Source organism: Mauremys reevesii, linkage group 14 (genome assembly GCF_016161935.1).
Source record: "Mauremys reevesii isolate NIE-2019 linkage group 14, ASM1616193v1, whole genome shotgun sequence".
In the NCBI taxonomy this organism is placed as follows: domain Eukaryota; kingdom Metazoa; phylum Chordata; order Testudines; family Geoemydidae; genus Mauremys; species Mauremys reevesii.
This window is the reverse complement of record NC_052636.1, coordinates 9,098,875-9,124,024: the sequence shown is the minus strand read 5'-3', so window position 1 is coordinate 9,124,024 and position 25,150 is coordinate 9,098,875. Positions and strand designations below refer to the sequence as shown.

Below are 25,150 nucleotides of genomic sequence, written 5' to 3'. Positions count from 1 at the left end.
CTACACCTGGCCTCCTCCCATTCTCCACCCGTGAATGTTTTGGCTACTCCAACCTCCAAGCCAGACTGCCCAAGCCTCCCACATCCTGTGTATTTGCTGTCCCTTCAGCAGGAACCCACCAGGATCTCCCAATAATCCCTACCTGAGCTGGCTCCACTGCAGCCATTTCCCTTCCCTGTCCCATGGGAGGACGGGACGAGCGGGAGCGAACCATGGACGACATCCTGCAGCCTGGCAGGGCGAGAAGGGCAGTTGTGGAGGTTTCAGAACAGGCTTTAGTTCATGTCACATCATGATTCCCCCAGGATCTTTCCCTGCAGAGACACAGCCTAGGTTCTGCCATGCTGGGAACATGCTCCAGCTCTTTATTGCAGGGGAGACCTGGCCCTCCTGCCAGGCTAAGCCCAGGGAGATTTTTCAGCCCCAGTAATAAAGTCTCTGAACAAATGCTGGAAAGGAGCAGAACTAAAGGCTGGGCAGGCTCATAGGGATACTGGCTCCCTTCCCTCCTGTGCGTGCCATGTCCTGTTGCTGGCAGAGATCAGCCCCCGCATCTCCCAGAGGCAGCCACGCCCGCGGCCCCAGCCAGCACTCCACTAACCACCACCCACGCTGGGAGGACACAGACAGAAAATTCCACCTACCAAGGACAAATTGCTGCAGATAAACGTGGCTGGGTTCACATCCCAAAGCTGAGGAGAATTTAAGAATTATGAGAAATAGGAAAATGAGAGACTAGGAGAGTCAATAATTTTAGGAAAAATGAGGGAATTCCTGGATTTTCTAGCCACATGTGGGAGGGGGAGAGAGAAGGGGAAGAACTAGAGAGAATTGTCTTTGTGCCTTTGAGATCGACGGAAAGAAATGGCACAAATAGGAAAAAGGATGAGTAGCTCACCCCGCACCATAGGTGTGAGCAGCACATTTCATTAGGTGTGCACCCAGGAGCCCTGCCCTAGCCCCACCCCATCCACTGCCTCCCACTTCCTGCCCCTGGCTGCCCTCTCAGAACCTCCAACTCCCTGCTCCTTGTCCCCTGACTGCCTCTCCTGAGACTCCCCTGTAATCAGTCTCCCAGGACCCTACTCCCCACCTGTTCCCTGACCCTTATCCACACCCCTGCCCCCAGACAGACCCCAGACCCCACGCCCATCCAACCACTCCCCCAACAGGCCCCAGAAATCCCGCCTCCATCCAACCCCCTGCTCCCTGCCCGCCCAATCCTCGCCCACCGCCCGACAGGCACCCCTGAACCCTCAACCCATCCAACCCTCCTGCCCTTCTCCTGACCGCCCCTCCACAGGCCTCCCTCAACGCTAATCACCCTCCAACTATCCAACCTCCCCACCTCCTCCTCCTGGCAGCTTTGTCTAGTGCCTGGTCCTACCCACACACTCAAAGTGGCAGAGGAGGCTCTCCTCCTCCGGGAAGGTTACCTAGTGGGGTTACGCACAGGACCAGGCTGCCTCTGCCTGAGCTCTGCCTGCCACAGACTCCCTGCTCAGCCTTGGGAGTCACTTCACCTCATTGTGCCCTAGATCCGACCTGCCCAGTGGGCCCAACACTGACCTCTGCCTCCTGGGCTGGAACGCATCCATGGCTGGGTGATGGGGAATGGAGATACCAACATGGGGAGAGCTGGGCTGAATTTTCTCCACAGCTTTCAGAGGGGAGCCAGCTCCACAGGGGATGGGAGCGAGAGGCCCAGGCCAGCTCCACACAGAGGGCCAGGGCTTCGGCCCTGCAAATCTCTGCCACTAAGGTGGCTGGGGTTCTTGAGCCGGGACTCCCAGCCCCACATCTTCTGCCAGGTCCGGGCTCTCCTCCTGCCCCAGGGGTTCTCCCCTGCACCCCTGCCCGGCTTCTCCCACTCCAGCCTTGGCTCCTCCTGCCACCACGGGAGGGGAGCAACCTCCCAGCCGGGGCTCAGGGTATTGGGGTGCCGGGGCTCCCCTGCGCACGCCTGGGCCCGGGACACTCACACACACACTCTGCCCCGGGGCTCCATGGTGCCCAGAGACCGATCAACCCCCCGCCTGCCCCCCGCCCGTCCCCGCCTGCAGCTCCGGCCTCTCTCCGCCCCGCCCCGCCAGCCGCACCCAGGGAGCCCCGGGCCCAGGCTCTGTCCCCACCTGGAGCCCAGCGGGGCCGGGGGCAGCTCCTGCTGCAGCTGAGAACAGCGGCTCCGCTCCGGCCCGGACGGCTCCAGCGCTGCCGGCAGCACGTGCCACCAGGAGCAGCTGCTGGGCCCGGGATCCTGCGTCACAATGTGCCAGAGCCCCGCCCCCAGGAGCTGCCCCGCCCCGGCTGTGCCAGAGCCCGCCCCAGGAGCTGCCCTCCCCGGGCTGTGCCAGAGCCCCGCCCCAGGAGCTGCCCCCACCGCTGGGATTTGTTCTCCGCCTCCTTCTTCCCAGCACCCACCGCTCCCAGCTGCTCCTTCCTGTGTCTGCAAACACCCCGCACTCCGGGCTGGCTGCAGCGCTCGCGGGGCTGCTCAGTGGCTGAAATTGCTCCATCTCTAATCACCTGGGGTGGGGTAGAGGAACTTAAGGGAGGAGATGGGGCCCAGGGTGTGAAAGCAGAATTAGGGCAGGAAAGAAGGACTGTTTGGAAAGGTGGAAAGGAACCCTGTCACCTCCTGGGTGATCCAGATGGAGTCAGAAGAAGTTGGGCAGCAGAGGCTCAGATAAATTGAGGGGAACCCCTTGGGTGCCCCAGTGTTGGCCAGGGGATTGTACAGCACCTAGCTAACATGGGAGTCCCGATCTCAATCATGGTCTGTGCAGCACCTGGGAGCCCTAATGTCTGTTTCATCACAGGCACTGGGGATGGAGGAGGGAAACCCCAGCACCTGAAGGGTTAATGCAGCCCTGTGTGCAGCCCCTGCTAGGTGACCAGACAGCAAATGTGAACAATCGGGACAGGGAGTGGGGGCATAGGAGCCTATGTAAGAAAAAGGCCCAACATCGTGACATCCGGTCACGCTAGTCCTCGCGCTAATGAGGCTGGCTTAGAGAGTTGTAGTAATAACAGCAGCAAAGAGTCTTGTGGCACCTTATAGACTAACAGACGTATTGAGCAGGAGCTGTGGGTGAATCCCCACTCATCAGATGCACCAATAGTCCCATATGGGCTAGTGGTCAGATTCTGGTTTTTCATACACGGGGCCTGGGTTCAACTTCTGGTGGGAACAGCAGAGCTTTTTCCCAGAGTGAGACAGGAAATAAAAAGGAACAGGGAAGGATCCTGCCAGCAGAGGAGTTGGACAGTGTGGGGAGGGGATCCCAGAAGTGGGGGTGGGGGCAGAGGTCTGAGGGGGGAGACCAGGATGATCCCAGCATCAGGAAGTTGAGAGCACAGGCCTGGCCTGGGGACCTGGAAGAGTGAATGTGTCCTCTAAACCCATCAACTGCAGACTAGGCAGGACTGAAGAATTACATATTTGTTGGTAATTGTCAACAATTTCTGTGGTAAACACACAATCTAATGGCAAAAATATTTATCGATAATTATCAAAATTACAGATGGGCAAAGTAAGAAACATGCTGCTTGAGAACTTACCCTGTTGTAGGAGCAGCAGTGATCTGTGTGCTATATAATCTGTGTGCCCAAAAGGTCTGTTACACTCCCCCACCCCCGCCCCGTCTCCTCTCCCTCTCTGAATGCCCGTGAAGTGGCTTTCCCCTCCCCTCCTCCCGCAATGCTTGTGGGATGAAGGGGCTGGTTGAACAGCTGGAAGATCAGAAGAGCTCCTAGATAGACAAGGTATCTGGGACTCTCATTAGGCAGCATTGTGAAAGCACAGCTGAGCACAGGGCCCCTTCCCCTTTTAAGGACCTGCTCCTCATGGCCTGTGACTAGAGATGACTTGGCTGCATCCGGTGGGTCACACTCCACCTCAGCCAGTGTCCATGCAGGGTCCCTGCTCTGGGTGTGTGAGCGCTGCCTAATGAGAGTCCCAGAGACCTTGTCTACCTGGAAGCTCTTCTGATCTTCAACCAGCCCATTCATCCCCCAAGCATTGCAGGAGAGAGCGGGAGGAGGAGGGTGAAAGCCACTTCACAGGCATTCAGAGAGGGAAAGGAAGTATAACAGACGTTTTGAGCATAGAAATCACTGCTGTTCCTACAACAGCAGGGACAGGCCACTAGGAGCTGAGAAAAGGAAGCCATCCTGTTTCTGCCTGGCTTTGAACCAGGGACCTTTTGCGTGTTAGGCAAACGTGATAACCACTACACTACAGAAACTCTGTGATGGGGCTGTGCCCTTCCCTTCATAAGAACATAAGAATGGCCATAGTGGGTCAGACCAAAGGTCCATCCAACCCTATATCCTATCTGCCAACAATGGCCAATGCCAGGTGCCCAAGAGGGAGTGAACCTAACCGGAAATGATCAAGTGATCTCTCTCCTGCCATCCATCTGCACTCTCTGACAAACAGAGGCTAGGGACACCATTCCTTACCCATCCTGACTAATATCTATTAATGGACTTAACCTCCATTAATTTATCTGCAAAAAGAACAAAGAGAACATGTGGCACCTTAGAGACTAACAAATGTATTTGAGCATAAGCTTTTGTGGGCTAAAACTCACTTCATCGGATGCATGCAGTTAAAAATTCAGTAGGAAGATATATATATACACAGAGAACGTGAAAAAAATGGGTGTTGCCATACACACCATAACGAGAGTGATCAGTTAACGTGAGCTGTTATCAGCAGGAGAAAAAAACCTGATTTTGGGAGGGGAACAGGAGAAAGGACAAAGGAAGGAAGAGACGAAGAGAAAAGAGGGATCAGACAGTGGATGGAGCAAGAGGTGAAACAAAAGGACAAACCCTTATGTCCCCAGTGATTCTAAGAGACAAAATCACAGGTGCAGAATAAAGTTCTGCCTCCTTAAGCTCGTGTTTTCCATGCCTAGAATTCAACTGTCACCAGATGGATCAGACTGAACAGGTTTCAAACCTCCAGGAGGCTCTTACCTTCTAAACAGGGACGGCTGTTTTCTAGTAAAATCACTAAAAGGGAAGGAGGAACTCGAAAGAGGTTCCTCCTGGCGCTCACGTCCGTGAACCCGAATACTCTCTCAGTCCTCAAAGAGAGACCTGGAGAAGGAGACTTGCTGAAGCAAAGCCACAGGGTCTCTGAGGTTTCCCTGCCCCTCACCCATGTCCTGCCTGGCTGATGTCAGCATCTCTCTGTGAGGTCACCACCTCCCCACCACCTTGGACCAATAGTCTGAGGTCCTGCCAAAGGCCTTTGTGATGTCACTGCCACACCCCTCCCTTGCTGGGCTAATGTCCTGCCCCTGGCCAGGCACTGTGGAGGTTTGACACTCCTGGGGGATCACCCCACCAAGGAGCGTTCGTTCTGTGGCAGCAAGCCGGCTAGACAGGGAAACATCAGATGCTGCTCTAATGCTACACCCAGTTTGCCAGAAATTAGCCGACTTTATGGCCAGAAGAGACCATTAGAGCATTCCACCCTGACCTCTGCATATCACAGGCCTCCTGTATGGCACAATAGCTACTTTGGGGCAAAATACATTCCAGAAAGGCATTTAGTCTAGATGAAATGTCATCAAGAGATGGAGAATCCACCATTTTCTCCTTGGTAGCTTGTTCCTGTGGTGAATCATCCTCGCTGTTGAATATTTGCCTTTGTTGTAATATGAATTTGTCTCTTTTCATCTTCCAGCCATTGGTCTTGTTATAATTTTCTGCTTGATTCAAGAGCCCTTAATTCCCCAAATCTTTTCTCTCCTGAAGCACTTCAACACTTCAATGAAGTCACCTTCAATCTTCTTTTGATCACTAATCAGGTTGAGCTCTTTCAATAGCTCACTAGAAGTGCTTTCCCTGCCCTCAGAACCTTTGGTGGCTCTTGCTGCCCCAGCTCCAATTTCACAACATTCTTTCAAACGAGGACACCAAAACTGGAGGCAGTATTCCAGTATCAGTCTCACTGATGCCTGTCACCTCCTCTGCATACTATTGCTGACATAATCTGTATCTGCATAGATTACTTCATGACAACCGTTCTAGTTATTTGTAGCCAGTATTGTAGAAAGGTTGTCGTGTAAGGGGTCTATGGAGAGGTTCTGATTGGCTGATTATAATGATGCTATCTCTAGGTGTGTTTCATTTTGTAGTTGAAGTTATGAATATTGCCTCTGCCGCCCACCTGCCCTCGCCACTGCTCCACCCACTGCCTCCTCAGCCCCTCCTCACCCATTGTGTCATACAGGAGGCCTGCAGGGGTCAGATTAGATGCTCTAATGGTCTCTTCTGGCCGTAAAGTCGACTAATTTCAAAACCATGTAGCATTGGGAGCAGCTACCTGCTGTTTCTCTGTCTAGCCGGCTTGCTGCCTAGAACGAACGCCTGAGGGGTGATCCATACAGGAGAGCCAACCTCCACAGTGACTCGCCAGGGGAGGACATTAGGCCAGCAAGGGAGGGGGGGTGTGTGGCAGTCACATCACAAAGGTTTTTTGCAGACCACAAACCATTGGTGGGGAGGTGGTGACTCACAGAGAGATGCTGACATCAGCCAGGCACAGGGCGAGGGGCCAGGGAACCCCAGAGACCCTGTGGCTTTGCTGCAGCAAGTCCTCTCCAGGTCTCTCTTGAGGACTGAGAGAGTATTCGTTCACGGACGTGAGCGCCAGGAGGAACCTCTTTGAGTTTTCTTCCTTTAGTGATTTTACTAGAAACAGCCGCCCTGTTTAGAAGGTGTAAGAGCCTCTGAGGTTTGAAACTCCGTTCGGTCTGGATCCATCTGGTGACAGCTGGAATTTCAGGGGCATGGAAAACACGAGCTAAGGAGGCAGAATTTTATTCTGAATTTTATCGATCCCCACTCAGTGACCTGGGCCATCCTTGGGCTCTCTGGTGAGAACCTCAAGCCTCCTGTCCTCAGTCTCTACCTACTGGCTGAGCAGGGGTTACTGACAGGGAGGAGACTCTGGTGGTCCTTGTTCTCTTCACTAAGGAAATAAGTCAGAACCAGTTCTGTGTTTTACAAATTTTGCTGCTTCTCTGCATTAATGGTCTCTGAGCAGTTCATGATTCTCTAACATTGCTGCTCTCTCAAATACTTGCTGAATAATTACTGCACTGTTGTTGGTCTGGAGCTCATCTGAGAGCATTTTATCTGTGGTCATTCAGTGTCTGGAAATTCAAGATCCGATGGTTAGTTTGAAAATCAGGGCTCTTGGGTCCTATTCCCAACTCTGCCACTGACTGGTTGCACCTGTGACAAGCCAATTCTCCTTTCTCAGCCTTTAGCTTCTCCCTCTTTCTCAAGTAGGGATAATAATGATCTGCTCCACTACCTGCACCTCCACGGTGGAGCGGAGGCAGGGCCGACTCTAGGTTTTTGCCGTCAGCCCCAAACAAAAAAATTTTGGCTGCCCCACACCCCAGCCCTGGGCTCCCACTGCACCTCCCTGCCACTCCCAGACCTGGGCTCTGCCTCTCCACCTGCACCCCCTGCCACCTCAGGAGGTGTGTGGGGGGAGGAATTCCAGATCTTTCCACCTTCTTCCAAATTCCCTACTCTAAGGCGCCACTTTGGGGAATGTGCTCCAGTGGGGGAAAGCGGCAGCCCCCTGCTCCCCTAGCTATGCTCCTGCTTGTAGGGGGCTCCCTGCAAGACTCCAGGGCCTGGGGCAAATTGCCCCACTTGCTCCCCCGGGCCTCTGGGCGAACCCTGCATAGCAGCTCTTCTGGGAGGCGCAGGGAAGGAATGACTCCCTTCTCTCTAGCTTCTCCCGTGGGCTCTGGGGAGCAGGGAGGGTTGTGTGATAGAATTCCATCCAACTCCCCGCTGATTACCAAGCCAAGGGGGCGTCTCAGTTCCCAGACGAGATCACTTGGCAGGGCCAAACAAGGGATGGGCTTTTCCACTGCCCAGGAGACCCAGCCAGGGACTCAAGGCAGCCCCAGACTTTCCCTTTCTCTCCTTCTGGGAAATCAAGTTCAGAAGTTCTACAAGCAGCTAAAGAAGCCTCAACCCCGCATCTGAGATTAATGTCAATTTCTCACTGCCTGGACACAAACAAATGTCATTTAAATCCCAGAGTGAGTCCACTTCAGTCATTCCTCAGCCCTGATTCCTTCACGCCCTCCTGCCTTAGCTTAGGGCATTGGCGCCACCCTGTGGGCATTTCATGTCCCTCCTCAGTTTCACATACAGGCCACAACAATTTCCTTTGCCGTTCAAACGAACAGCAAAACCTTTCTGTGTCTCTCTCTGGAGGCTGGAGATCAGGGCATTCAATTCCATTGAAACCTTCTCTCCTGCAATGGTAATGGTCAAACAGAGGGGACGTGGGCCACCTTCAGCCCTGGCAGTGAGATATTCCCTCTCCTCTTTCTTCATGCTGATGTTGTTATTCCACCAAAACATGAACCATGGAATAAATAGCCATGCGTTTACTTCAGGGTGAGGAAAGAAAGGAGCCACCAACTCCCCAAAAATCTCAGTTGCTCCCAGAGAAAAGCTGCCCCTATTATTGGAACTAATGATGTGCTGGAGATATGTTGGGAAAGGGACTGTCCTGAATTGCTTAAAGGTGGCAGGAAACAGACAATCTACAGCAACATCATTAACCACAGACACACTATTATCATGCTCCAGCCAGTGGGGAAATGGGGCAGGAATTCATAATGTCAACTATAAAAATGATACACATCTAGAAATAGTATAATTATAATCAGCCAATCAGAACCTCTCCATAGGACCCCTTGTGGCGCGACAAATCCAACTTTCTACAATATTGGCTACAAATAGAACAGCGGTCGCAATGGTGATCTTATCACGGTTTACAGATTATGTCAATAACGTCACAGGAGGTGACACGGCATCAGTGAGACTGATACTGGAATAGCCTCCAGTTTCCTGGTGTCCTCATTTGAAAAGATGTGTTGTAGAGAGAAATTGGAGCTGGGGCAGCAAAAGAGCCACCAAATGTTCTGAGGGCTGCAGAAAAATGCCTTCTAGTGAGCTACTGAAAGAGCTCAACCTGGCTTAGCTTATCAAAAGAAGATTGAAAGGCGACTTCATTGAAGTGCTGAAGTGCCTCTAATGGAGAGAAAGGATTGGGTATTAAAGGAAACTCTTGAATCGAGCAGAGAAAGGGCATAAAAGACCCAATGGCTGGAGAGCTGAAAAGAGACACAAATTCATATTACAACTAAGGCACAAATATTCAACCAGTCAGGGATGATTCACCACAGGAACAAGCTTTGCACAGGAAAGTGGTGGATTCTCCATTTCCTGATGTCATTTCATGAAGACTAGATGCCTTTCTGGAGATGTGTTTGCTCCCTGTAAGTAGCTCTTGTGTCATACAGGAGGCCTGTGGATATGCAGTGTGGGGGTCAGATTAGATGCTCTAATGGTCTCTTCTGGCCATTACAAAGTCAACTAATTTCTGAAAAACTGGAGTGTAGCATTGGGAGCAGCGTCTGATGTTTTCCTGTCTAGCTGGCTTGCTGCCTAGAATGAACAGCTCCTCTTCAGTGGGGTGATCCACAGGGAAGTAGCTCAAACCTCCAAAGTGCCTGGCACAGATTGCAGGACATTGGCACAGCAAGGGAGGGTGTGGCAGTGACATCACAAAGGCCTTTGCAGGACCCTCAGACTATTAATCAAGGTGGTGGGGAGGTGGTGACCTCACAGAGAGATGCTGACATCAGCCAGGCAGGACCGGGGCGAGGGGCCAGGGAGCTCAAGAGACCCTGTGGCACTTTGCTTCAGCAAGTCTCCTTCTCTGGAGTCTCTCTTTGAGGACTGAGAGAGTATTCGGGTTCACTTGGAGGCGTGAGCTGCCAGGAGGAACCTCTTCGGGGTTTTCTCCTTTACCTTTTAGTGATTTTCACTGGAAAACAGCCATCCCTGTTTAGAAGGTAAGAGCATCCTCGAGGTTTGAAACCTGTTCAGTCTGACAGTCCATCTGGTGACAGGTCACTTCCCTTCTCCTGTACCTCTCAGGCTCCTCCCCATCTGCCCAATGGGAACAGGAGAGTTCTCAAACTCTGAATCAGTTGTGAGCCTGGTTCTCTGACCTGGGTCCCACCTCCTCTAACACAGGATCATGTACAGAGACATGGGAGCTCTGGCTTGTCCTAAATGCTGTAGAGTGTGAGTTCCTGGGAAAGGGCAGGGGGTCTGGGAGCAAGAGGAGGAAAGGCAGAGACATTGGAGACGAGGAATTGGGGGGGAGAAGAGAGAAAATAAAATGATTGAAGCAGAACAGGTGTCCCAACTCCATCTTGCTCATCACAGGTGTTCACAGAGAGACAGGTAAAGTTGCAGGTTTTCCAGTGTCAAGTCTGAACTTTGATTCTAACAATGTCGTTGAAATATCAAGGGGATCTCCACATACCTGATCTCTTCCCTCCCTTTTTTGTATTAATTTTTATTTTTACGTGTTTGGCTTAACTGTGATCGTCTCTTTCCCCACCTGAATTGCAATTTAGAGTTATGTTTATTGTGCCTCCCTTTTATTTCATGCCATTATAATTGCTAACAGCAAAGGAACCTGCAGGAGCAAAAACTGACTCAAAAACTTCATTTCCCCACCATGCCGGAACATCCACAAACAGCTCACGCAGCTGGAATCACCTAACACGCAAGGCCAGGGGATGTGGAGATGCAGGTTTCAAGTGTTCTGTCTTTCTCAGATGACACATTCTCCAAGCCCCTCTTGTGTGCCTCCATCCTGCTATATGGACCTGCTGGACTTCGACACATTTATTGTCTCATTCTATAGATAATGTGATTGGTAACACAACGTGACTGAAATTAAACCACTTCAGATGAGGAAACAACAAAGGAGAAAAGCCATTATTGCGTGGCTGGGAATCAAACTCCAGATCCAACTGCTTGAAGGCACCTATGCACACCACTATACCACCAATGCCATCTGGCAGGAGTAGCTTTCCTGCAGGCTCTGTGCGCTGGCAGCAGGGGGTGGGCACATGACCATGGGAAGTTAATGAACAGGTGGATGGGCTGGGAAGCTGCCTGACAGCTGGGAGCAGAGTTACCATCCCAGAGTGACTGAAAGGGAGCGAAGATGAAAACAGAGCTCATTGGGAGCTGGCCCCACACCCGTCCCGCCCCTAGGAGAGGGGAACTGAAGCTCAACTTCAATCACAGAAAAATCTTCCCTGAGAAGGAAGGGACAGCTTGTTTTAAAGACCAGGTTTGTGCGTTTGTTCCTGCTGCATACGGAGGGGCTGGGTAGTGCTGGATTCCAGCCCCCAGACTCTGGGAGGATGAGCAACAAATTCAGGCTGCCAGTGAGGGGAGTGGAGATGATCTTTTGACGTGTGACGGACGGCCTCGTCCTAAAGGTCTTTACATTGTCTCGCTTCCAGTGACTGTTTGGCACAGGAAGTGCAGCCCTCCCACTCCCTGGGTCTCTCCTGGGAAATAATGTTTCTGTGCAAAACACCAAAGCTTTTAACAGAAAGGAAGAAAAGGAAATGGCCACATGATGGGATCTAGGACATAAGGGAATACCAAACACACATGAAGCGGCGAGTTATATACTCTGCGTGGTGCCCGGGTACCAGCAATATTCAGAGCCCTGGGGCCCAGCTCCACCAAAGTTCTGGGGCCGGGTCCCCTCTGGCCCCACCTGCCACCCCCTGTGCTTCCCCTGTGTGTCCCCGGGGCCCCTTGCTGGCCCCATGCATGTCACCCCTGGGCCCCGGAGGAAGCAGAGCGTCCCTGCCTCTTCCATGCAGCTCCATGCTGCCTCCTCGCAACAACCGCTGCTGCCACAGGGTCCCAGTGCCCCTGGCTTTTCCCAACTCACTGCCAGGGGCAGACTGACTCTGAGCCTGCCCTTCCCCCACCTCAGGACTCCTTCCTTCTTTTCCCAGCGGGACCCTCCACTCATCACAGTCCCCTCAATTTACCCCTGCAGTCACTCACTCCTGCCCCATGTTGGGCTAGGAGACAGCCCCATCCCCACCCCCAGGCTGAGGCTATAGTCAGGGGAGCAACAACAGCAGGGGAGGAGGTGCATGCAGCACCCCCCGGCACCCATAATGGGGGAGGCGAGGGAGATTCCTGGACCTGAGGGGAAAGGGGCCCTCAGGAGCACCTGCAGTGACAGTGGTGGGAGTGAGTGTGCTGCTGGGGTGGGGAGAATGAGGGTTCCTCCCCAGAGCTGCTTGCTGCACAGCAGGGAAAGGGCCTGGGGGAGTCCTCCTTTCTGGCCCTTGTCCAGAGCACCTGCCTGCACCCAAACTCAATCCCCAGCCCTGCCCCACCCCAAGAGCCCACGCCCCCAGTCAAGAGCTGCCCCACCACATCCTCAACCCTCTGCCCGAGCCCTGAGCTCCTCCCACACCCCCAAACCTCCCATCCCCAGTCCCCTTCATTCCCCACCCCACACCCCAACCCTCTGCCCTGAGCCCTGAGCCCCCCCTCCAACACCACAAACCCCTCATCTCTAGCCCCAGATAGGAGCTCCTCACACACCCCCTGCACCCCAACCCTCTGCCCCTAGTCCTGAGCCTCCCACACCCCAAACACCTGTATCCCCATCCCAGACACAGCCCCTCATCCCCTGCACCCTAACCCTCTGCCCCAGCCACTGAGCCTCTCTCCACCCCAAACCCCCAGCCTCAGACAGAGCCCTCACCCCCACACCCCGTACCCTCTGCTCTAGCACTGAGGCCTCTCCACACCCCAAACCCATCATGTTCCCAGCCCCAGCCAGAGCCCCTCCTCATCCCCTGCACTGCTAACCATCTGCCCCAACCCTGAGCCCCCTCCTGCATCATGAACCCCTCATCCCCAGCCCCACCACACATGTTTTTTCATCACCCCACACCCCAACCTACTGCTATAGCCCTGAGCCCCTCCCACACCTCCAAACCTCTCATCCTCAGTGCCACACCCCAAACTCCTCCCCAGAACCTGGGCAGGTGGGGGCGGAGTTTAGGCAGGATTCTGGGCACCACCAAAATTTCTACAAACCTACGCCCATGGACACGACACAAGATGCTTCTCCCATGTGCATTGGACTTTTAACCTTGTTTTGTGGTGGTGGTGTGATCCATATTAGTCCCAGGGGTCCCCTCTGGGGCGCCGGGCATTGGCCACTTTCGGAGAGTGGGCACAGATGAACTGTGAATCTGACTCAGGGTGCATGAAAGCTACACCACGGGTTTGCAGCGCTGGTAGTTTGCAGCGCTGGTTGTCCCAGCTGTGCAGGGCCAGCGCTGCAGTGTGGCCACACTGACAGCTACCAGCGCTACAGTAATGGCCCGTTGGCAGCATTTCCAGCGCTGTACTGAGAGGTTCATTGTCAGGCAGCTATCCCACAGAGCACCTCATCCCGTTTTGTCGCCACGTTTTAGGCGCTGAGTATTGTGGGAAGGGAAGGAAGTGTGCCAATGGGTCATTCCGCTTTCCTGTTCCAAGCGCCTCGTGGTGCATCGCCGCTTCACTTCCCAGCAGTCTCAGTTTCTGCCGTCCACGTTCTTGCCATTGTCAGTTCAGCACGCGCTGTGAGATGTGGAGCCTGAGCTGCTGAGTGAATTTGCTGCTGACTGTCGCCAGCACATCATGTTTGGCAGTTGAGCTGGTATTCCTCCTTCAGCTCCAAAGTGACAGTGAAGAGTCCGATGATGATATGGATTTTCCTAAAGCCCAGGTGACATGAAAATGCTTGTAAGCGGTAACGGAAATGCTTCAGCACCGTGGAACGCCGCTTTTGGGCTCGGGGAAACAAACGCACTGAGTGGTGGGATCACATCACGTGTGGAAGTATGGGATGACGAGCAGTGGCTGCAGAACTTTCGTATGGAGAAAAGCCACTTTCATGGGACTGTGTGCTGAGCTACGCCCCACTCTGCGGCAAGTGCAAGAACACAAGATTGAGAGCTGCTCCTGACCGGTGTAAAAGCGGGTGGCTATTGCAATCTGGAAGCTGGCAACTCCAGACAGCTACCAGTCGTGGTCGGGAACCAGTGTGGGGTAGGAGAAAGTCGCACCGTTGGAATCGTGGTTGATGCAAGTTTGCAGGGCCATTAATCGCATCCTGCTGAGGAGAACCGTGACTGTGGGGAAACGTGCAGTGACATTGTGGATGGCTTTTTCAGAAATGGGTTTTCCCCTAACTGTGGAGGGGCAATAGATGGGACGCATATTCCTGTTCTGGCACCACCCCACCTAGCCTACGAGTACATTAATCGGCAAGGGTATTTCTCTATGGTTCTCCAGAGTAAACGCTTTGTGATCACCGTGTTTCATTGATATTTACACAGGCTGGCCTGGGAAAGTACATGATGCACGCATCTTCCGGAACAGTGGCCTGTTCAGGAAGATGCAGGAAGAGTACATTTTTCCCAGACCGAAAGATAACAGTAAAGAGCGTTAGGAAATGCCCATTGTGATCCTTGGGGACCTCTGCTTACCCATTAATGCCTTGGCTCATGAAACCATATACAGGGAAGCTGAACAGGAGCCAGGACCGTTTCAACTACAGGCTGGAGCCGATGCCGAATGACTGTGGAGTGTGCTTTTAGCCGTTTAAAAGCTTTTCGGGTTGGAGATGTCTGTGGTTGGGAAGCTAGATTTGGGGAAAGCAGCATCCCTGCGGTTCTATCAACGTGCTGTAATTCTCCATAATATTTGTGAAGGGAAGGGTGAAGCATTCAGCCAGGCATGGACCAATGAGGTGCAACTCCTGGAGGCTGAATTTTGCACAGCCAGACAGCAGGGCTACTAGAGACGCCCACCACAGGGCAACGCAAGGATTAGGGGATGCCTTGAGAGGGGAGAGGGAATTTGAGGCTGAAAGCCAACCAGTAATGTTTTTTTGCCTTGACCAGGGTAGTGACGTGCACTGGTTACAGTGCTTTTAAGTGGGGCTGTGTTTTTCCTTGATGTTTGTTACCAATTGTGTTTTCATTGGGGTTTGTTATCTTTCACTTTATGCAATAATAAAACTGATTCATAATCAAAGAAATCATTTATTTAAAAAAAGGAAGTACACGGGCAGGGGGCTTGGTTGTTGAACTGTACATTCATGGTTTTGCATATGTGTACTGCCAGGGAGTGCTGTGCACCTCAGGATTGTACTAGTTGCATGGTGATGTGGGGTTGAGTGCAGAGGTGTAAGGGTCGTAGTTCTCTGGGCTCATAGGTGACCGTCACAGGTGTCAGTGGGCAGCTGGTGATGGGTGTAGAGTAAGAACCTGGATGCTGGGGAATGGGACTTGGAGCTGACATTGGTGCATAGGGGAAAGAGGTTTGGGAGGGTGGGGGTTTGGCACGGTAGTGGGTGCTCTGCCTGCATTGCTACCATTGACTGCATACAGTCTGTTTGACGCGCGCAATGAGGTTTATAAGCTGCCTCGTGGTTTTTCTTCAAGAGTCAACGCCTTTCTCCCCCTGCTTTCTTCTGTTGCCTCCAGTGATGCATCTTTTCTCTCCATTCCTGCGCATTTTTATTCTCTGTTGCACACTGGTTCATTTACTGACTTCAACAGTTCTTCTTTGCTCTTGTTCCGGTTTTTCCCTCCTCAGGTTTTGCAGCTTTCTTTCAGTCACTGATGATAAGACTGGCCCAGGACTACTTCAAGGTCACTGTAAAATGCAGCAAATGATACATTTTAAGAGAGCTTCCATTGTGTATAATCTGGAAGTTATTTTAAAGTCTCTTTAAGCATTCCCTCACACATTTCAGCAACTGCTGGAGAATTCACAGCCTCCCAGAAATGGTAGTAATGGTACTTAACCCTGGGGTTTCCTTCCGCGGTGTGCTCGAGCAGGGTGCTGCTGATTTGTTAAACGCAGCACCTCCATCTCCCTCAGGAATTAACCCTGGGAGTTGCTCTTCCTTGCGGTGTGCTCGAGCAGGTGCTTCTTGCTTCATGGCTAGGCTGCCTGTTTCGGGGCTTTGTTAACCCTGGGGTTCCTGGGGTTCCTGCCTGCAGCACTTCTATGCAGTTGGGGAAACCAGCACTGAAACACTCCTCCATTTCTCTACAGGAGTTAATACTGGAAGATATCTCCCTTCTGCAGGTTACCAAAGAAGCAAGGGAGGGTCTCCTACAACAATGCGGATTCACGCCACCGGGTCCGTATGCAGCATGCCTCTGTGCAAGCACATGGATTCCCCACCCCTCCTGGAACAGTGGCGCGGATGCGTTAGCCTGAATGAGGACAGGGACCACAATGGCTCTCCCTTTAGAAGCTTGGTCTGCGGTGCCTATGCTCTTGCAGAAACTTTTGAAGAGATTGCAGAGGCAGATTACTGCGGCGTGATAGACCACATCAATGGGATATTCCATGTCTAGGCATGCAGGCATGCAGCCATACCATCCCCCTCTCTCCCAAAACTTTGCATTGCAATGAAAGCTGCCACCTGGGACCTGCTCCTGTGATTCTTCTGCAGCAAGTTCCCGGGGCTGCGGCAGCTAGCTTCCTCCTGGCTTGAGAAGAGCTCCTGACTGCATGCCTCCTGGGACTCAGGCTGGCTTCCCCCACCACAGTAGCCTCTGTCTGCCCCCTCCTCTACCGGCTCTGGGCTGTCCATTGTGGTCCTTGGATTTACAGAGGGGTCACCCCATAAATCAAATCCAGCTCCTTGTAAAACCGGCAGTCGTGAGGCACTGCTGGATCTACTGATTTCCTCGCGTGCTTTACAATAGGCACTCCATAGCTCCTTTACTTTACTGCTGCACGTCACGGCTCATGGCCCCTTTCATCATGGCTCTGCGATACCTGGGCAAAGGTATCATAATTCTTCTGACTGAAGCGCAGCTGTGCTGCTGAATTCCTCCCCCAAACACTGATGAGGTCCATCAGCTCACCATTGCTCCATGCTGGGGCTCGTTTGCCACGTGGAGCATGGTCACCTGTAAAGATTCACTGATTGCGGCTCCACACCTGGCTGAGCAAACGGGAGAGTTTAAAGTCGGGGCATTTAAAGGCCCGGGTCACCTGAGGCCAGGAAGTAGAGTCTGACCTGATGGGCAGAGTGGCTGAACAGGCATTCTGGGATACCTTATTCCTGGGGCCAATCACAGCTGGTGTGTGGCCACACTTGATGATAGCGTTGCAGCACCAGCGCTGGAATCCTTATTCCCCATGCTGAGAGGTGTTGGCCAGCGCTGCAGCCAGGGGTTACCTGGCTGGAAATTGCCTTGCAGGTGTGGCCACTTACTAATTGCAGCGCTGGTGGAGGCTTTCCAGCGCTGCAAATGCTCAGTCAGCCATACCCTGAGTTTGTTCTGCCGCCTTCTTCCCAGCACCCACACATCCCAGCTGCTCCCTTCCTGTGTCTGCAAACACCCCGGGCAGGCTGCAGCGCTCGCTGGAGCTGGCTCCAGTGGCTGAAGGTGCCTCATCTCTGCTCACCTGGGGGTGGGGCGGGACAAAGAGAGATGGGCCCAGGGTGTGAAAGCAGAATCGAGGGGCAGGGAAAGAAGACTGTTTGGAAAGGTGGAGTTTTTTTGCAGGGGTTGATCCAGATGAGTCAGAAGCAGTTGGGCAGAGGCTCAGGGAGTGGGGAACCCTGGGTGTAGTGTTGTGAGGATCGTGCAGCACCTAGCGCAATATAGAGGTCCCAGAGCCATAACTAGCTATTTTTTTGCACCCAAAGCAGAATATAAAATTGTACCTTCTTACCCAGCCCCCTTAGGGCACCCACACGCCACCCATCCCTGTGGAAACAACCCCATGGCACAGCTCACCCTGGCTCTCGACCCTCTTACTAGCCCACCCCACCAAAACAGGTGTGGACCAAAAAAGGAGTAGGAGGGAGAGATCAGCACCCCATGGTGACAGATCACAGTAAATAGGACCCCGCCCTCTGCTCGGCCTCACCATTACACCCCTCATCACCCCTGACTCCACTCGTCCCTCCTAGTCAGTCCCCCACCCACCACTCCTCCCTGCATCTCCTCCCTCCTGCCAGAAACCCCATCCCTGCCCTAGAGCCCCTGCTGTCACTGCTCACCTCTGTGCCCACCCACTCGCCTCCGACTCGCCCGCCCCCCAGTATAAAGCCTGGGGGACAGAGTCTTGGGTGGTGCCACACTCAGGGGGGCAGGGACTTGGGCGGCACGACACGGCACTGAGGGGGGCGGGGACTTGGGTGGCCCCACACGATGCTCGCAGGGGTGGGGACTTGGGCGATGCGACACTCGGGGGGGGGCGGGGACTTGGGGGACGTGGCGCTGGGGGGGCAGGGAGTTACGCAGCCCCACACGACGCTTGGGGGGGCAGGGACTTGGGTGGCACAACGTGACACTCGGGGGGCGGGGACTTGGGCGGCCCTTTTTTATTTGTTTGCTTGGGGCGGCAAAACTGTTAGAGCCGGCCCTGCTTGGAGAGAGGCTGGGAGCCCGACCAAGGCCAATCAGACTTGGCAAGTGGGCTGGCTAGAGAAGAGCCGACACACTGACGGCCTCGGGGGTTAGGAGCAAGCACCTTCCTGTGGGAACCCCTCTGTGCAGCACTGGGACAACCCCCAGCCCAGAGAAAAGCAGCAAAAAGGACCAACAGACACAGTCCCAGATTTGGAATCTGGGAGATTTGCCCCTCTCCATACGCCGACTCGCCACTTACCTCCTCATCCCTCCACCCCCACAGTATAAAGCCTCATTCAGAGACCCAGGGGGGTCACTATATTACTGCACACAGCAGTCAATCACTGCAGTACCAAACATTAAACTACTGAAAATGGCGCCCCCCTCCAGCCACCAACTCGTCACTCGCCTCCTCACCCCCCGTCCAAGTATCTGGGGCAGCAGGTGTGTAGAAATTTTGGTGGTGCCAAGAGCACTCAGAGCCCGCCCCACTTCCCCGAACTCTGCCCGCCACCTGCCTAAGGCTCTGCAAGGGAGTTTGGGTGGGGAGGAAGTCTGGGGTGCAGGCCCTGGGTTGGGGCAGGGTTTGGGGTGTAAGATGGTTGAGAGATCGAGCTCTGGGATGGAGTTTGGGTGCTGGGTGCAGGCTCGGGCTGGGGCACAGGGTGAGGGTGCAGGATGGGTGGACGCAAGGGTGGCTCTAGGCACCAGCAAAGCAAGCAGGTGCTTGGAGCAGCCCATTTGCAGGGGCAGCAGCTGGCAGGGATCCAGCCTGGGAGCTGATAACCAACAGGGAGCCCTGGGAGCTGTAGTTCCTTGGTTAGCTCCCTGCCTATAGAGCCAGCCCTGGAGCAGGGAAAGAACTACATTTCCCAGCATTCCCTTGGCTGCTATCAAGAGGAAAGGAAGGGGGAGGGAGTATGGTAGCTGAAACCTCGCTGTGAATGGAGAGGGGGATGGCGCTGTGAATGGGGAACAAGTGTGCCCAAGGAGTAGAAAGCTTTGGCCCAGAAGCAGCAAAATTCATCAAACATAGAACTGGTTATGACTTATTTACTTGGTCTTAAAAGAGAACAAGGACCTGACTCTCCTCCCTGTCAATAACCCCCTGCTCAGCCAATCAGGGTAGAGACTGAGGATGGGAGGCTGAGGGTTCTCACCAGAGAGCCCAAAGGATGGCTCAGGTCATTGGTGGGGATCACTGCCCGAGCACTATTTCAGCCCCACATTTTTGGGTGGACCTCCCACAGTGGGAGCTGCAGAGCGCGCGCGCGCGCACACACACACACACACACACACACACAAAACCTCCCAGTGTTGGGAGGAGAACAGGAGAAAGGATAACATAAGCAAGAGAGCAGAAGAGAAAGGCGGGACCGCGGAACAGGTGAAACAAAAGGACAAACCCTAATGTCCCCAGTGATTCTAAGGGACAAAATCCCAGGTGCGCAATAAAATTCTGCCTCCTTAAGATTGTGTTTTCCATGCCTAGAATTCAACTCACCAGATGGATCAGACTGAACAGGTTTCAAACCTCCAGGAGGCTCTTACCTTCTAAACAGGGACGGCTGTTTTCTAGTAACATCACTAAAAGGGAAGGAGAAAACTCGAAAGAGGTTCCTCCTGGTGCTCACGTCCGTGAACCCGAATACTCTCTCAGTCCTCAGAGAGAGACCTGGAGAAGGAGACTTGCAGCAAAGCCACAGGGGTCTCTGAGGTGTCCCTGGCCCCTCGCCCCTGTCCTGCCTGGCTGATGTCAGCATCTCTCTGTGAGGTCACCACCTCCCCACCACCTTGGACCAATAGTCTGAGGTCCTGCAAAAGGCCTTTGTGATGTCACTGCCACACCCTCCTCTGTGCCAATGTCCTGCCCCTGGCCAGGCACTTTGCAGGTTTGAGCTACTCCTGTGGATCACCCCACTCAAGGAGCGTTCGTTCTAGGCAGCAAGCCGGCTAGACAGGAAACATCAGATGCTGCTCCCAATGCTATACTCAGTTTTTTAGAAATTAGTCGACTTTATGGCCAGAAGAGACCATTAGAGCATCTAATCTAACCCCCGCGTATCACAGGCCTCCTGTAGGACACCATAGCTAGTTTTGGGGCAAACACATCCCAGAAAGGCATCTAGTCTTCATGAAATGACATCAAGAGATGGAGAATCCACCACTTTCCTTGGTAGCTTGTTCCTGTGATGAATCATCCTCACTGTTGAATATTTGTGCCTTAATTCTAATTTGAATTTGTCTCTTTTTACCTTCCAGCCACTGGGTCTTGTTAGGCCTTTCTTGGCTTGATTCAAGAGCCCTTTAATACCCAATCCTTTCTCTCCATTAAGGCACTTCAGCACTTCAATGAAGTCACCTTTCAATCTTCTTTTGATAAGCTAAACAGGTTGAGCTCTTTCAATAGCTCCCTAGAAGGCATTTTTCTCCGGCCCTCAGAACCTTTGGTGGCTCTTTGCTGCCCCAAACTCTAATTTCACAACATCTTTTTCAAACGAGGACACCAAAACTGGAGGCAGTATTCCAGTATCAGTCTCACTGATGCCGTGTCACCTCCTGTGGCGTTATTGACTTAATCTGTAACTGTATAGATCACCGTTGCGACCGCTGTTCTATATTTGCAGCCAATATTGTAGAAAGGTTGTTGTGTAAGGGGTCTATGGAGAGGTTCTGATTGGCTGATAATGATGCTCTCTCTAGATGTGTATCATTTTTGTAGTTGACGTTATGAATATTGGTTCTATGCTGCCTGTATTTCAAACTTGTGCTTTGCTTCTGGAAAACACCCCAGACAAGTTGGTGTCAGTTCTGCCTAGCCTGCTTGATGCAGGTTAGGCAAATGTGATAACCACTACACTACAGAAACTCCATTACAGTGCACTGCCCTGCCCTGCCCTGCCCTGCCCTCAAATTCCCTGCACTTTGGTGGTGCTCACCCTGGCACACACTGATGGGCGAACCTGGAGAAACTGGCAGTAGCTCTTTGATGGGTCAGCTGGAAGAGCAGAGGACTGGAGCCAGGGATCAGGAAGTCATCGTTACATCACCCTTGTGACTCTAGCTTGAGGGAGCTTCTTTTCTTCCCCTTGCTGAGAAGCAGCAAGAGAAGAAAGAAAGGTTCAGTGGGCCAACTGGGTGCAGAAGCCAATGCTGCCTTTTCCTGCAGTGAAGCCCAAAATGAGGACTTGCATTGAGTAAAGGCAGTGCTGTGCTTCCAGGAAAGAGCCCACTGCTGCAGGAAGAGGATAAAACAGCCTGCTGAAGCCTGGGATTGAATCAGGGACCTTTAGATCTTCAGTCTAATGCTCTCTAACTGAGCTACTTCAGCACCTGCAGGGGGCCTTTTTGGGCTGCTGCTTCTCACCTTGAAGTTTATTCTCCATAAACCATCTCTCCAGTCAACACTGGCCAATGCAAGATGGACATCGCTTGCTATTTAGCCCTTGGAAACGTCATCAACTAGTCTCTGGATCTCTTGAATGCTGCACTTCAGTTCATGGGGAAAGGCGTGACCTTTGAACAAGGGCCTGGGGTTAACATCCTAACGCTGTCTGTCTCCGACTGTAACACTATTTAATACCGGCCCACCCTGTGCTGGTGAGTGCTCCATTGCTAGATGTTAGTACATTTCAGTTACTGTCAAAATTAAAAGTTTCTATATGCTTAAAAGAAATGATTTTTAATTTGCTTATATATGGCATGAATAAATACAGATTTACACATCCTAGCATGAACATTTATTGTCTTATATGATAGAAATCATGCATCAGATTGTGCATCGAAATCATGAAATGAGCTACAAATGCAATAAAATATAAGGTATTCAATGGTTTAACATATGGAGCAGGGGGTGGGGGGCACCAAGACACGTCTTGCCTGGGATGCCACTTGGTCTAGGGAGGCCCTGTCAGGAAAAACAGGAGTTAGTCTCACACGCCTATTTCCAGGCTGTAATCTGTGGGCGCCCTGCTCTGGGGAGGATCGCAGCAGCCCAGACTCAGGGCGGGAACAGGCCCCGGAGTGCGGGGGTGGCTGCAGGGTTTGCAGCGCTCTGATGTCTCAGACAAGGTGTCTCTCCCAATGCCTCAGATCTGCGTCCCCAGAAGGCTCCTGCGCTGCCTCCGCTCCTTTCACAGTCTATAAGGAGCAGCAGCAAGGGTCAGGGATGAGCCATAGGCACTAGGTGGGGGGAAGAGGCTTCAGGAGGAAACCCAACCCCAGAGCAGAGGGGATAGGAGGCTTTCTCTCTCCTTAGCCACGGGCTATAGCTCCGAGCTCTGTGAAATGCCTCCCCGCCCACAGCCTGGGGAAGGGAAGGAGTCCCCAGGTTCTAGCTCGATTTGGAGGAGGATCACTGGACCCTTGAACCACTCGCTGCCCTTTCCCGGAGAAACCTGTGATGCCCAGAACGGGGCTGAGATAAATGCTGACAGGAGCCAGGAATTGCTCCCCTGGAATAGCAGCAGGACTGGGCAGCTGGAAATCTCCCAAAGGAGCTGAAGCCTTGGTGGGTCAGACATAGATGCCCCAGGTACTGCATGGGGGCTTAGGTTTGTTTCTGGACAAGAGCAGTGAGAGTTTTATTGCCTCAACATTTCAGTAGAAAAATTCAGACCCAAACCTGTGTGTGGTGGGGAGGTCGATAGTTTCTTTGGGTTTGATTTAGTTTGTTTTCTCATTCTCATTGTAAAGCCCTGGTGATTTTGATGGGAACAATGTCTGTGGAAGGCCAAGGACAAGTAAGAAAAGTTAAAAATCTGCATTGGAGTGAGGGGGTCTGGGTGGGCCAGGGCAGGGGTGGAGATTTTCATGGGGAGGGGGTAGGGGATAAACGAGAGGCTTTTGCGGGAACACAGGGGGATGTTTTGCAGTTTAACATCCCCACTTTCCTGTGCTGCTGCCCAGCTCTGACCCCACTGGCACCCCTGTGACGAAGTGGGAATTTTCTGGATGTTTTGTTTGCATCTTGTGTGTACCTCAGTTTCCCCTATTTGTTGCACGATTATCTAGGTTAAAGGTCCAAAATGTGGGGTGCCCCCTGCCAGGGAATGGAGTAACATTCAGGGGGATGCAGCTGGGCCCAGGCCAGCCCCCATGGTGGTGGGGAGGGGGAGCCACCCAGCTCCACTCTTGGCTCCAGCTCTGGCCCCTGCCTCAGCCCCCTTACTCCTGTCTGTGTCCCTTCCCCTTAGCTGCGGCCCCACTCTCAGCCACGACTCGGGAGCATGGACAGGGGTGGGGCATGACCCTGAAGTGTTTGGGACCACGGATCTCGGTGGTGGGACAAGGGGTTAAATCTTGGCAGAGACCCCCAAAGGGCAGGTGTGGCTGCTGTCAGGCTGCCTGGGCCCAGACAATGGCCACAAATTCTGTCTCCTAGCAACAGATGGCCGGGCGCACCTGCTGCAAGAGGCCAGCTGGGGAGGAGTCGGAGAACAAAGAACGAGCTGGAGGCCAGCTGAGCAGGTTGCCAGGAAACAGAACAAAGGACAGACGAGGGCAAAGGGCCTGGCTGAGTCGGGCTGTTGGGAGCAAGGAGTCTGCTGGGTTGGGGACTCGAGGGGAGAGCCCAGGCTCTGAGTTCGGGGTCTCCCCAAGATGGACGTTGCTGAATCTTCCTGCTTCCTGTGCGAACACAGAACTTTCCCAGGCTGGATCCAGACCCTAACAAACCTTCTGTTGTACAGCGCTGGCTGAGAGTCACTGGGGACTGTGGAAGTTGGGGTGCAGGACTCCCCTTCGGGGGGTGTGAGGCTTTCCCAGGTGTCCGATTCAGGTGGACTCACTGCAGGAAGCTCCTGGTGTGGAACAGGGGGCTGAAAGGTCAAGGTCAGTCCCAGGAGGTGCTGAAGCCAAGGCTTCCCCCAGTGAGAGCGTCCCCTGGGGGAGTCACACTGATGAGGCTCCTGCCTGGGTTTGACTCAGAGCTGTTCCAGAGCACAGAGCCTGTGTGCCCGTCACAGCCCCCCAGCATGTGACCTACAGGCTCCACTCTGGCAAAGCTCCCTGTAAATCAGAGTCAAACTCCCCCTTCTCCCAGTTACTCTCCCTGCAGAGAACCCAGAGCAGCTCCTGCCTCGCTGGGTCTCCTGCCAGCCACAGCTGGCCAAGGAGCTGCCCGAGCTGGTCCCCTGGGTCCCTGTGCAGGGGCAGTGTCAGTTCCGACCTCACGAGTACAGTGGTGACTCTCCCTGCCTGTCACGGGGGGGGCGAGGGCTTGATTCCCTGAGGAGAAAGCTGGGATTGTGACACCCGTGTATGTCTGCAGCGCAATTAAACCCCACAGCTGGCCCAGGCCGGCTGACTCGGGCCAGGCTCGGGATCAGGGCTGGAGCCCGACCACTGGGACCCTCCCCTCGCTAGGTTCAGTGGCCGATATACTGAAGATGAGTTTGTAAGTGGGAATGTGCACTGGGTGCTGCCACTGGACAGACACTTCCCAGCAGAAGACCCACCCAGTGAATGTGATCTACTCTAAAAACATGTGATGAAGGAAAGTCAGCCTGGGGCTCTGGATTTATCATCTCGCAACAACTCGATTCAACTTGCTCAGGTTAGAAAGAATTTTTTTATTGTGATCCTGAAAATTGCCTCCGGTGTGAAAAATAAGAGCGGGATTTTTTCACGCTCACGCACCCTTATCACTATTGAAGGAGTAAAGGAACGTGCAAACCAACGAAGCCTTAACATGTCATTTGCATCCTCAAGCCTGTCCCTGTGGCAGGATCTCAAGGACAGACAGAAATGTTACCCGGTGTCAGGAGGAGAGAGGAAAGCACTTCCCCTCGTGTATT

The 25,150-nt window shown here is 53.2% G+C and overlaps 1 non-coding gene and 1 pseudogene across 1 annotated transcript; one reads left to right on the top strand and one right to left on the bottom strand.

Annotated features, from left to right (window-relative positions):
• LOC120381796 overlaps positions 1 to 25,150 on the top strand; it is a 305,764-nt pseudogene that overhangs the window by 154,413 nt on the left and 126,201 nt on the right.
• On the bottom strand, positions 4,175 to 4,247 carry TRNAV-AAC. The gene has a single exon. It is a non-coding gene; the product is annotated as a tRNA-Val (tRNA).